At 41.1% G+C, this 6,483-nt stretch overlaps 2 pseudogenes; both read right to left on the bottom strand.

The window, feature by feature from the left end:
* Window positions 1-761: 761 nt before the first annotated feature.
* Window positions 762-1,658, bottom strand: LOC118519667 (calmodulin-1 pseudogene; annotated as a pseudogene).
* A 3,259-nt stretch (window positions 1,659-4,917) lies between these two features.
* LOC118519664 (immunoglobulin-binding protein 1 pseudogene) lies at window positions 4,918-6,171 on the bottom strand (annotated as a pseudogene).
* Between the last annotated feature and the right edge of the window lie 312 nt (window positions 6,172-6,483).

The following is a 6,483-nucleotide window of genomic DNA, read 5'->3' as shown; positions in this document are numbered from 1 at the left end:
CATGACAAAGCATTAATCAGAACTTGGCTCTTAGCTGTACCTGCAGGCAATTTTTACTGTCACCACATGTTGGGCTGGGCTCGTCACCATAACAAATCCTTCATTCCAAAGCATTAGCAGAACACATGTGTTATTGAAGATTTATAGGGAGCTTCATTAAAGGAGAGGTTCACAGTGCATAGGATACACCATTTAAAAAAAATACATCATTTCTTATTTCCGTGTGATTTATTTCTTTTTTTTTTTTAAGTTAATGGTCTTTTTTTATTGGAATAATAAAAAAAAAAAGACTAGCATTTACAACTTGGAATGGACGTAAATTGTAATTTCTTGATCAGCAGTGTTGATGCTTGTGCTGAAGTCCACAGCCACAACCTACTCTGCTGGCTCCAAGTCGTGGTTCAAGGGGTTTTAAAAACAGAGAGTCCCAAGATGCTCCCTTGGTAAAGGTTTCTTGTTTAAAAAAAAAAAAATTTGTGTGAATGGTGACAGCTTGACACCCATTTCGCACTAGGACAACACGGAACAACGCTAAACCAACATACACGGCATGCCACCGGGATGAGTGTCATGGTCACCATGGGTGGGGGTGCCCAGAAGTACGAGAGGGCCATCCTGCTAAGTGGGGCAACGTCTAGACAGTTTATCCTTCACCCATTTCTCTGCACAGCACCCTGAGCTAAACCAATTTTAAATGTTTTGTTTTCAGTAAACCAGCTATGACAATTTATACTAACAAATTGAACTAGAACCCATTTGAATAAGTTTTAAATTTGTTTTTTTCATTTTTTGTTTTTAATACAAATGCCTGACTGTGCTCAATTGTCAAGCTGCATGCATGAAAAACTGGTGAGCCCAAACAGTGTATTAATCATGAGCAAATGGAACTGCAAGGAGTCCATTAGGTGCTTCCTTATCATTAAGGTAGTACAAGTATTTATATTGTAAAACTGATGTGTAGCTTGATCTTTAGGGGACAGGACCACCAACCAATACATGCAGATTTTGTGTGTGTGGACAGAAGGTACTTTTGACATTCAGTTTTGCTATATAGAAACAGAATGAGTAAATGAACTTTTTTTTTTTTTTTTTTTTTTGCAGGAGGTAAGTAAAAGATTCAATTTGATTCTTCTACAAGGGGGAAAAGGAGTTGAAAGTAGGCCTTCATTTTGCAGTCATCATCTGTACGAATTCTTCGTAGTTGACTTGCCCATCTCCATCAATATCTGCTTCTCTGATCATTTCATCTACTTCTTCATCTGTTAGTTTTTCTCCTAAGTTGGTCATGACATGACGTAGCTCCGCCGCACTGACGTAACCGTTGCCATCCTTGTCAAAGACTCGGAATGCTTCGCGAATTTCTTCTTCACGGTCTGTATCTTTCATTTTTCTAGCCATCATAGTCAAAAATTCTGGGAAGTCAATGGTGCCATTTCCGTCAGCATCCACCTCGTTGATCTTATCCTGCAACTCGGCTTCTGTTGGGTTCTGACCCAGTGACCTCATGACAGTTCCAAGTTCCTTTGTTGTGATGGTTCCATCGCCATCTTTGTCAAATGGGGAGAAAGCTTCCTTGAACTCAGCAATCTGTTCTTCGGTCAACTGATCAGCCCTAGTGCGAGCGAAGGGAAGAAGAGCAGAGGGAGCGAGGGTGGCTGCGCCAGCGCAGGGGCTGTGAGGGCGGGGGTGCCTCCAGGGCTGCTGCTAAGGCGTGATGTGCACTCAGCGCTGTGCCGCGCCCGCGAGGCTCCCAGCACCACTGACCTCTGTGTCATTTCTTATTTCTTGAAAGCTGAGCAGACAGCTAATTTCCTTTATCTCACCCCTGCCCTGTACCTGTTACTCTGGGAGAATCACAACCCATTTAGGGCATATGGCTCCTGAAGTTATCCTACCCAGCAGCACGCTTTGAGGTCACACTCTCAGTGTAACCACTAAGAACCTTCTCCCTTATCTTTCTTCAATCATGTGTTTATTGTCTGCCCACTCTATCCCATTCTTCTCAACTTACATCTTAAAGAGGGCCTATGGAACAAAATTAAAGTTGTGCTAATGATCCACTTTGAACATGGATTTTAAAACCATACCATGATAATGAAGACTTCAAGAAGAATATATACATGGGGCTGTACACCTCCAAAAAAGGGACTCAAAGTGACAAGATTTTTGTGTTAAATACATCTGCTTTTTATTGCTTGTTTTTTCCTTCCAGTTGGCATCCCTTGCTGCTCAGTCTCATGTTCCTCTCTAGGCATATTTTCATCCCTCGCTTCTCATCTACTATTTATAATTTGTGAACTGATCAGATAATCAAACCCATTAGAATTGTGCATAATATAACTACCTAACTGATTTTGAATCAGGATCTGAATGGGACACTCTTCTGAATAGTACATATTAGCCTTATTTTGAGCACATTGTTTCAGCAGACCTTTATAAATTAATAAACTGTTTACGTCTCTATTTATTACCTTATGTATTTTATTTTAAACTCAATTACGGGACTTTTTCCTCAGATAAAATTTAATTAGCCAAATGTTTTAAATCTTGAGTAGTATATAGTCTCTAGTGACTAAATGCAGATTTCCTAATGTATAAAAGCAGAGTCAAAGACGTCCTGGGAATGATTCAGTTAATAAGGTTCTATCTTTTCCCTATTACAAATAAGGCTGCAAGGTATATCACTGCACAGGTGGGTATTCTAAGAACTTCTGCCCAACAGAAAAGTACAAGTAGGATTGCAAGTATATACACATTCTTCAATTTTATTACATATTGATAAATTTTTCTTAAAAGTAATTGTAATAACATATTTTATTAGGTGGGCGCCTGGGTGGCTCAGTTGGTTAAGCGACTGCCTTCGGCTCAGGTCATGATCCTGGAGTCCCGGGATCGAGTCCCGCATCGGGCTCCCTGCTCGGCAGGGAGTCTGCTTCTCCCTCTGACCCTCCTCCCTCTCATGCTCTCTGTCTCTCATTCTCTCTCTCTCAAATAAATAAATAAATAAATCTTTAAAAAAAAAAAAAACATATTTTATTAGGTAATAATGAGAATTATGGAAAATTATTGGTCATTGATTCCTCAAATATTGCCTCTCTTTTTTTTTTTATTTTGTTTTTTCCTAGACTTCTTATTAGACATGTTCTGGAATATTCTCATTCTATCTTCCGAGTTTTTAAATGTCTTACATATTTTTAATCTTTTTATTATCCCCAGCTCTAAGTTCCATTACATTAATTATCCCTTCAGTTTAACTTAACCAGTTGTCCAATTCATTAAAAAAATTACTATTTTTTTATTTCTAAAAGTTCTATGTAGTTATGTAAAAAAATTGTTCTTGTTGTTGAGTCTTGTTCTTTCCTTATAATTTCCTTCACTTCCTACTATACTGTTTCATGTCATTACTTACATGGTTTTGTGTTCTTCTCTTTCTAATCTTTCTGTTTGTTACTTCTGTTGACTCTCCCAGGTAGTGTTTTTGGTTTTCTACTCTGAACTAAACTTTGGTGTGGATTTTCCCACATCATGGAAGTGTCACACCAGAATAGTTTTTTTTATTTAATTGAGGTAAAATTGGCGTAATGTAAAATTAACTCTTTTAAAGTGAATAACTCGGTGGCATTGAGTACACTCACAATATTGTGCAACCACCACCTCTATCTAGTTTCAAGACATTTTGATCATCCAAGACAAACTCCCATACCCATTCAGCAGTTGTTCCCCATTCCTCATCACCACACATAGCCCCTGTCAACAACCAATCTGCATCTGTTTCTATATTTTCACCTATTCTGGATATTTCATATACATGGAATCACACACTGGGTGATCTTTTTTGTGTGGTTTCTTTTACTTAGCATCATATTTTCAAAGATTATCCACATTGTAGCATGTGTCAATACTTCATTTTTTAAAAAAAAGATTGTATTTATTTATTTATTTATTTATTTATTTATTTATTTTTTAAAGATTTTATTTATTTTTTTGACAGAGAGAGACATAGCGAGAGCAGGAACACAAGCAGGGGGAGTGGGAGAGGGAGAAGCAAGCTCCCCGCTGAGCAGGGAGCCCAATGCAGGCTCGATCCCAGGACCCTGGGATCATGACCTGAGCCGAAGGCAGACGCTTAACGACTGAGCCACCCAGGCGCCCTACTTATTTATTTATCTGAGAGAGAGAATGAACAGGGGGAGGGGCAGAGGGAGAGATAATCTGAAGCAGACTCCACACTGAGCATAGAACCCAATGTGAGGCTCGATCTCGCAAGGCTCAATCTCATGATGCTGAGATCATGACCTGAGTTGAAACCAAGAGTCAGATGCTTAACCGACTGAATCACTCAGGTGCCCCAATCTTCATTTTTTTATGTCTAAATAATATTCCAACTTCAGAAATAATTTTGCATTTGTCTCTGCTTGTTACCACAGGGTTATTGATGGTTTAGCATCATTTTTGGTGTGTGTCAGTTTCATGCCCCAGTGTAGCAAGAGCAAAAAGAGAACATAACAGAAATATCAGAATCAAGAAGAGAAGCTCTGGTCATTGCTTCCTTTCTGCTGTAGACTCGAGTGGCTGGTGTCAAGATGGGCAAGTTCATGAAACCTGGAAAGGTGGTGCTGGTCCTGACCGGACGCTAGTCCGGATGCAAAGTGGTCACTGTGAAGAACATTGATGATGGCACCTCAGACCATTCCTCCAGCCATGCTCTGGTGGCTGGAATTGGCCACTATTCCTGCAAAGTGACAGCTGCCATGGGCAAGGAGAAAGTCACCAAGAGGTCAAAGACTGAGTCTTTTGTGAAAATTTATAACTACAGTCACCTCATGCCTACAAGGTACTCTGTGGATATCCCCTTAGACAAAACTGTCATCAACAGGATATCTTCAGAGACCCTGCTTTTTTTTTTTTTTTCCACACTTAATTGTTTGACACTTTATTGAATGCAAAGCGAGATTGAGCATCTTTGCCTTCGTTGCACACAGCTGAAGCAGGAGCTCAGGGAGGGGAAGATGGCACCGCTTTCCTCGGCAGGGAAGATGTGACCCCTGTAGTCCCGTCTTGTGGGAAGACTAACCCATGTTCTGTCGGTTGCCATAGCCCCTAGGATGGGTGTCCTTCCAGTCATCCCACTCCCGAGCTCTGCGCAGTGTTTGTTCATCATCCTCATCCTCCTCCTTTTGTTCCTGATCTTCCTGTTGCTGAGTACTTCTTTTGAGCTCTGCTGGTGGTGTCTTGGCTATGCCCTGATCTGGTAATGCTCCGTATTTCCGATGCTGATCGTACCAGTCATTCACCGTCATAGATGCCAGACTTGGATAACCAGCTCCAAATACTTTGGCTTGGGCCACATTCCGAGTGAGAACGAAGGGTTTCATTGGAGGCCTGTCCTGACGAGGTGAATGAGAAGTTGATGCCTCTGTTGAGGAGTCTTTTTCTCTCAGGATCTTCATCTCCTGGTCAATGCTCTCAATCTCTTCCAAGCTGATACCAATCCACCTTCGAAGGTGAAGGAGGTAATATTCACGAACACGCTCATCATCTGCTTGACCACTTTCCACAGCAGATTTCAGTGCAGACAACCTATGCTCCAATTCCTTCTTCTGCTTGTATCTCTCTATTTTAGCATGTCTTTGAGATGCCATATCAGCGAGGCTAGGATAGGCCATGGAGGAACTAGCAGTGTTATCAGTTGAGTTGTTCTTGGCTTTGGGCAGCTCAAACTCTGCCACATGATAGTACTGGCACTGAATTAAGTAGTTTAAAAAGTGTTCTTGAGCCCACTGCAAATGATCTAGACGCTTGCTGGGGTTGACTTGTTTCATGGTGAGCGCTCCTTGAAATGCTGGCACCATCAGGTACTTCAGGTCGGTGGAAGCAATCTCTTCCAAATCTTCATTTCAGCTGAACAATTCGAGCTGCGATAACATTTCGGCAGCCTTCTTAAGGAGGTCTAGTCCCTTGACCACCTTTTCCTGGATCGCTTGGGAACCGGTGGGTTCAGTCGCTACTTCCACGTCGTCTAGAAGCTGTTTGCTGGTTTCGAACAGCTCGGGGAGCCGCGGCAGCAGTAACTCGTCTTCAGCTGTTGCCATCTTGGGGGAGGCCAGAGACCCTGCTCTTAAATGCAAGGCCCAACAAGAGGCCAAGGTCAAGTTCAAGGAGAGATACAAGACTGGCAAGAACAAATGGTTTTTCCAAAAGCTGCAGTTATAGATCTGTTTTGTTTCAGTCATTAAAAATAAATAAATAAATAATAAATAAATAAATAAATAAATAAATAAATAAGACAGAGAGAAGAAGCCCCGTCCTGCTGCAATGCCCCTTCAAAAGGGAAAAAGCTTAGAGTCTAGTCCATTAAAGCAGAGGAGGTAATGAAAGCATGAACTGTAAATAGGACACTAACCTGATACCTGGCACAGACTGAGAGTGACTACCCTCTGTTAGGGAGAAACTTCTATGAGAAGAAAATATTTTAATTATGAG

This window comes from Halichoerus grypus, chromosome 6 (assembly GCF_964656455.1).
Source record: "Halichoerus grypus chromosome 6, mHalGry1.hap1.1, whole genome shotgun sequence".
Taxonomy (NCBI): Eukaryota; Metazoa; Chordata; class Mammalia; order Carnivora; family Phocidae; genus Halichoerus; species Halichoerus grypus.
The sequence above is the reverse complement of the archived record's forward strand: the minus strand, read 5'-3'. Positions and strand labels throughout refer to the sequence as shown.